This window comes from Amblyomma mixtum, chromosome 2 (assembly GCF_055824585.1).
Source record: "Amblyomma mixtum isolate Tamu chromosome 2, ASM5582458v1, whole genome shotgun sequence".
Classification (NCBI taxonomy): Eukaryota; Metazoa; Arthropoda; class Arachnida; order Ixodida; family Ixodidae; genus Amblyomma; species Amblyomma mixtum.
In genome coordinates, this window is record NC_143013.1 from 227425877 (window position 1) to 227431920 (window position 6044).

The window sequence follows — 6044 nt, forward strand, 5'->3', positions numbered from 1 at the left end:
TGTGGACTAGCACTGTGTGTGCAGACTAATACATAGCAGTTACAAGACCTAGTTACAACATATACTGTACGAACTCGTTGCTTCCAGGATATGTACTTTATGAACAAATCGCACTTCGGTCGTGACTTGAAAGCAATTCTAAACATGTGCGATATTCAAATCTCTAGGATTTTACTATTGACTACCTTCACCTGCCTATGAAAATGGTGACCAGTAACTGATGGTAAAAAACAGGCCAGAACACATTTATGGTAAGATATATTTTTTTAATAGATGCTGCGGTCAGCTACGGCTGTACTTATATCCATATCGGTTGCGGAGTTCTGGCTTGTGGCGACTCACCTTACTCCGTCCCGTGGGGTTTGCTTCCCCGCGGTGCGTCTTCTCTAGCTACCTTAACTAGCCTGGGCGAACATCAGCTCGTGTCTTTGCTGGCGAGCCGGAGGACTTTGAATGCTTAGTTTTTTTGTTTGTTTTTTTTGCTAGCTTACGTTGTTGTGATTGCGGCGGGTGCGGGAGAGAGCTCTCTTCGGGTCGGGAAGTCATCGCGTGGAGTTTGCCAGCGGGGCGAGGCCTCGTGGGAACGCTTTCCTGCGAGCTTGCCCCGTCCTGCCTCCCAGCTTCTCTCCTGCTCTGCCAAGACGAACATTAGCTCGTAACCTTGGTGGTGAGCCGGACGACTTCGATCCCTGAGCGTCTTTTTTTTGCTAGCTGGCGCTGTTGTTGTAGCAATAAATGCCGTTTTGTGTCAGCCGGTGTTATATTTCTTCGTTCCCCCAGGGATAGGCGTACGCTCAGTAGAGCTCGATGGGGTCCGTGGCATGGACGGTCAGTCACGGTTAAGCGGGGGAAAAGCATTTATCCCCTAATTTCAATCCCACCGACTAGAGGGTAAGCTTTCATAGTATTGTGCTATCAGTAGTCACGCCGTTCACCTGACCTCTGATGCGGAAGATGCGGTACTGCAATCCTTGTTCCTTTCCAACAGAGGACGCCTAATAGCCCGGACGCTTCAGATGCTTGCGCAAAGCACTACGCGCATATTCTAGCATCTCAGAGTTCACTTAAGTAGCAACAACAGGACCTTTTCGCATGGCTGTTGTGGTCTTGTTATTTTATTTGTCAACGTACATAGTTCAATACTTCAAGCTGGGTCAGTGACGTGGATTCTCAAAGCCAGAGGAGCTGGGAGAATTCTATTGCCATGCCTGCCGCCATGCCATGCTGCCATGCCTGCCCAACAGTCCTTCACTGGCAGCAGCAGACCTGCCGCTCTGGTGCATTCTAACCGTTCTTTCGTGGCAATGGCAGGACTGTTCCAACCAACCTCCATCAGCTACTTGTCACTCGGATATCATCACTAATATGCGCGGCGGTTTGTGCGTCACGAATAAGCACACTTTGTCAGACAAGGCTGGTAAAGAACTGATTGGACGCTCCACATAGCGCGGTTATTTCGTCTCGTAAAGCCTTTATGAAGAGCCTTGTCGGGTGCCCAGACTCCATGTTTACTCCATCTCCAACTTTATTTTTCATTGGGCTAAGCCGTTGATTAAGGTATTAGCTGAATTGCGAGCTGTTGTATGGTTCATGAGGACGTGTCTTTGCTCACCGCTTAGAATCCGGAACTGCTTCCGAGGCATGCACCACACCGCAGGCAACTCTGCCGACTGCTATCCTACCTTCCAAGTCCTGTTGTATCAACGAATAAATTATGTACCATATCCTCTCTGTGAGCACACAGTATGACTGCCACTTGGCAACAAATTAGGCTATATTCTGCATGACTGACTATCTCTATAACTACCTTTTTATAGTTACCTGGCATACGAGGCCAGGTTTGACCATTCATTTGCTACCTTTTGTAAATGAAGACGCTTCGAACTTCATGACTCAGAATAGCAGTGGTTGAACGAGGTTAAACCAAGTTTGTGGAGCGATAGCTCTGCTTTGCTTGGTTTGTCAAAAGGCGGGGCCATTTGTTATCAGCGACTTTGTTTTTTTGTTCGTAGGCTATAGACACTGTATCCAGTGGGAGGAAAGCGTGAACCACTTCTGTCCCACGGCTAATTGACGAAACCTCCGCTGAAGCCGTAACTGCGTACGCCATCCGTTAACGTAACTGAAAGAGGAAATTGCGCGAGCGTCTAAAGAGCAAGGCGTAACCTCAAGAAAGTTCTGAAAGGAGAAAAAAAATCTCTCGCTCTCTCTCTCGCACGTTGCCCCTTTTGAATTTCTGACGTGCGTGGATGTTGCAACCGTCACGCGTCCTTTGCCTGTTTCACGAACTCCGCAGCCGCATGGCGTCGTCGCCTGCTTTGCGGCGCCGCTCACAGACACTTTGGAGTCGCGTTTCTCCATGTGTTAGTGATGTGAGCGCTGCGACGACTACGGTGCTGCTTGGGTTGTGCTCGTGACCTTAAAGAAGAATGCGAAAAGTGCAGCGTGACCCGCACGGATACGAAGGGAACCGCTACCTGCGCTCGCTCTCTCGGGAGTCACCGCTCATTTCGGCACCATGGATTATGAACTATGATTTAGTCACTGCCGTTGACGAAGCACTCAACGGGTCTGGTCCGCAAGGAGTCGGCACATCATGGAAGCGATTACGCAACTGCATGCATGTTAACTGAATTTTATTGGTGTCTCATATATCTGCATAGACAAGGCTATTGCGTGATAGCGGTTTGGTTTCACATGTTTACATAAATACTAAACATTTTTTGCAATTATTTATTGTATTAAGACCCGCCGCGGTGGCTCAGCGGTTACGGCGCTCGGCTGCTGACCCGAAAGACGCGGGTTCGATCCCTGCCGCGGCGGCCGAATTTCGATGGAGGCGAAATTCTAGAGCCCCGTGTACTGTGCGGTGTCAGTGCACGTTAAAGAACCCCAGGTGGTCGAAATTTCCGGAGCCCTTCACTACGGCGTCCCTCACAGCCCGAATCGCTTTAGGACGTTAAACCCCAATAAACCAAACCTATTGCATTAAGGTGCATCGTGATGCATTAAATTGAGTGCGCCCCGCGGTTTTGTACACAAACAACAAACGGTTCTGTACGACAAACACCTGTGTCGCAATTTTTCTATGAATGGCTGGAAAATTGGCGCCACGTGGAGGCCCACCAGTGGTAAGCATATATAGATGCAACATGTACAGAATTTTCTGAAGAGGCGGTGCTCTGCTTGGTGTGTGCGTCATGCGGCCTCTTGATGACGTCACCCTGTATTTCTTGCTATCGCTGGGATTTTCTCTACGATGTGCGAGTACACACACACTGTCCGCTTTTCGGCTTTTCTTGTAATGGGCTATGCGATAAGAGCGAGGTTCACGAGAGCTATTAAAAATTTGGAGGCGACAGTTACGCTCCACCTTGAGGGTATGGTCAGATATCGTAGTAGGTTAAGTTCCATATATACAGGATATCCTCTACTTTGCATTCATGATTCCCTGGAAGTCCTTATACCCCTCCTGACGCAGTGCTGCAGCGTTTAAGTGATGTACGACTGCACTCCCATGGCAGGCGCTCCAAGCGGTGGGCCTTGTGTGACCCATGTTGCTGTTCCTGAGCGACCAATGATTATTTTAACTGCCACCTGCCACGGTGGCAGTTTGCATAATCATTGGTCGCTCCAGAAGAGAAACATGGGTCACTCTTCCTGAGTGACCAATGATTATTTTAAATGCCACCTGCCACGGTGGCAGTTTGCATAATCATTGGTCGCTCCAGAAGAGAAACATGGGTCACTCTTCCTGAGTGACCAATGATTATTTTAAATGCCACCTGCCACGGTGGCAGTTTGCATAATCATTGGTCGCTCCAGAAGAGAAACATGGGTCACTCTTCCTGAGTGACCAATGATTATTTTAAATGCCACCTGCCACGGTGGCAGTTTGCATAATCATTGGTCGCTCCAGAAGAGAAACATGGGTCACTCTTCCTGAGTGACCAATGATTATTTTAAATGCCACCTGCCACGGTGGCATTTTGCTCACTGTCCGGTTGGCACGTTGGCATGACGTCGCAAGGTCACGTCCCCTAGGGTCCCCCCCCCCCTGCCTCCTAGCTTGGTTCCTGGAGACCACCTGCCAGAGTCATGCCCATGACTTTTCACTCACAACACCGACGTAGACGACACCAATACCGGATTATCTGGAGAACAGGGCTTTTAACGCTGCCGTATTCAATTCTGACATGTAGACGAGGTTTCCATTCACTGTTCTGCTTGCACAAACCATCGTCTGCCATTTTGCAGTACATCGAAGCGAAAAACCAACGAAATGCTTAGTGGCGTCTTGCACAGCCACGCCATGGATGCCAACGGAGTTCACTAGGAGATTCGCTTGGTTGGTTGGTTAGTTGGTCTCAAATAAAGTGGCGCATACCCACTACGGGGGAGTGGCCAAGACACAGGCGGTGAATTGCTGGAAAGAGGAGCATTTATAGAGGAGAGGGAGTAGTATTAGGGTATTGTCGGAAAAGAGTGTCCTTTTTTCACCACCTTTTTTTTGTCTCTTGCTTCTGACAAAATCATGGTACTTCTTACGGTTGTCCATCCTCCTCGTAGGTATGTGCCATTTCTCTAGAGGACAACAAGACTTTCAGGCCGGTGCACTTGAATGATACATATTTTGCAGGAATGATCATAACGATCCGCACTCTGCACTAGAGTTGTTTACTATAAATCTCCTAAACCATGTCAGGGCACAATTAAGGAACGCATGAAGCTAATATTTTTTATTTAACTGTAACCCCAAAGGCCCTCGTGCGAACATTTCATATCGGGTGAGGGCGACAGCTACACTTATAGGAAGAAGTATTCGTAAGGCATACTTTTTTTACAGCAGAAAGATCTTTTTAGGGACCGCATCCGTGATGGCTTCGAATCCCGTCACAGACGCAGCTCACTCTGCTCTGCAGTAAACGACTCGTGGCATCGGTGAGGCCGATGTGTCTTCGTGCCTGCGGTTCACGGATACTCCCTCTTCCTCCCCTGACCAACAGCCCCGGTGCGGCGCATATTCGGAACAAAAAAAAACAGCTTCTACGAGCAGGACAGAATACCGCGCGTTGCTCTGCGGCTGGTACTGTCCATTTGACGTCGACGACTCGCTGACGCCGCCACAGGCCGGCTTCAAAGAGGGCGTTTCGAAAACCCCCTGCCCATGAGGATGTCAGGTGCGACACAAGAGCGGCTGACTGCACTTAGTGCCGCTATTCACTCGGGCGCCGAAATGGCATGGTTAGCATGTCATCATCGTGATGAGCCTGACAACGCCTATTGCAGGACAAAGGCCACTTCCTTATCTTTGCTATTAATACCGGCTGGTGCCTGCTGGGGCCACCATATCCGCGCAAATTTCTTAATCTCATCCGCCCACCTAACTCTCTTCCGGCCCTTGCTGCGCCTACCTTTTCGTCGTATCCAGACCATTACCTTCAACCGTCGGTTATCTTGTCAACGCTGTGCTAGATCTAGCGGCAGTGTTGCGCTTCAACCGCTCTCCGTCGGTGCAATAAAGACTCTTGATCGCCATTTGAATTCAGCGCGCTGAATTTATCGGGGGTCACGGTCCTTCGTCACTCCTTTTTGAACTCATTCCATGCTCAGACGGCAGCGGGCACCGGCCGGCTCTATAGCAAGCCGCGGCCGTTGTACAGGCGCCCGCTGCTCCCCTTTGCAAGCCGCTGTCAGATCGGGCAAACACTTTATCCAGGGCGGCACCCTCTGCAGCCGCCGATTTTTCGCCTCTGCTGCTGGCCGCCTCTTCTGCCCCAGCTGGCCATACCCTCCAAACCACTGGGTACACACCTCTGAGGCACAGTGCCTGCCAATGTTCGAACCCTCACGCACATACGCACACAGCTACACGCGGCGCTCCTTCCTATAGCTGCAGTCTGGCCTATGTTCTTCGCCGTCTTCCAGGCGTCGTTCTGCCGGACTCCACAGCACTGCACGCCTTTCTGCAGAGTCTTTCGTCCATATGCAGGTGTGATCAACTGACGCGCGCGGCGACCTGGTAGAAGTCGTTGGAGCCAGGG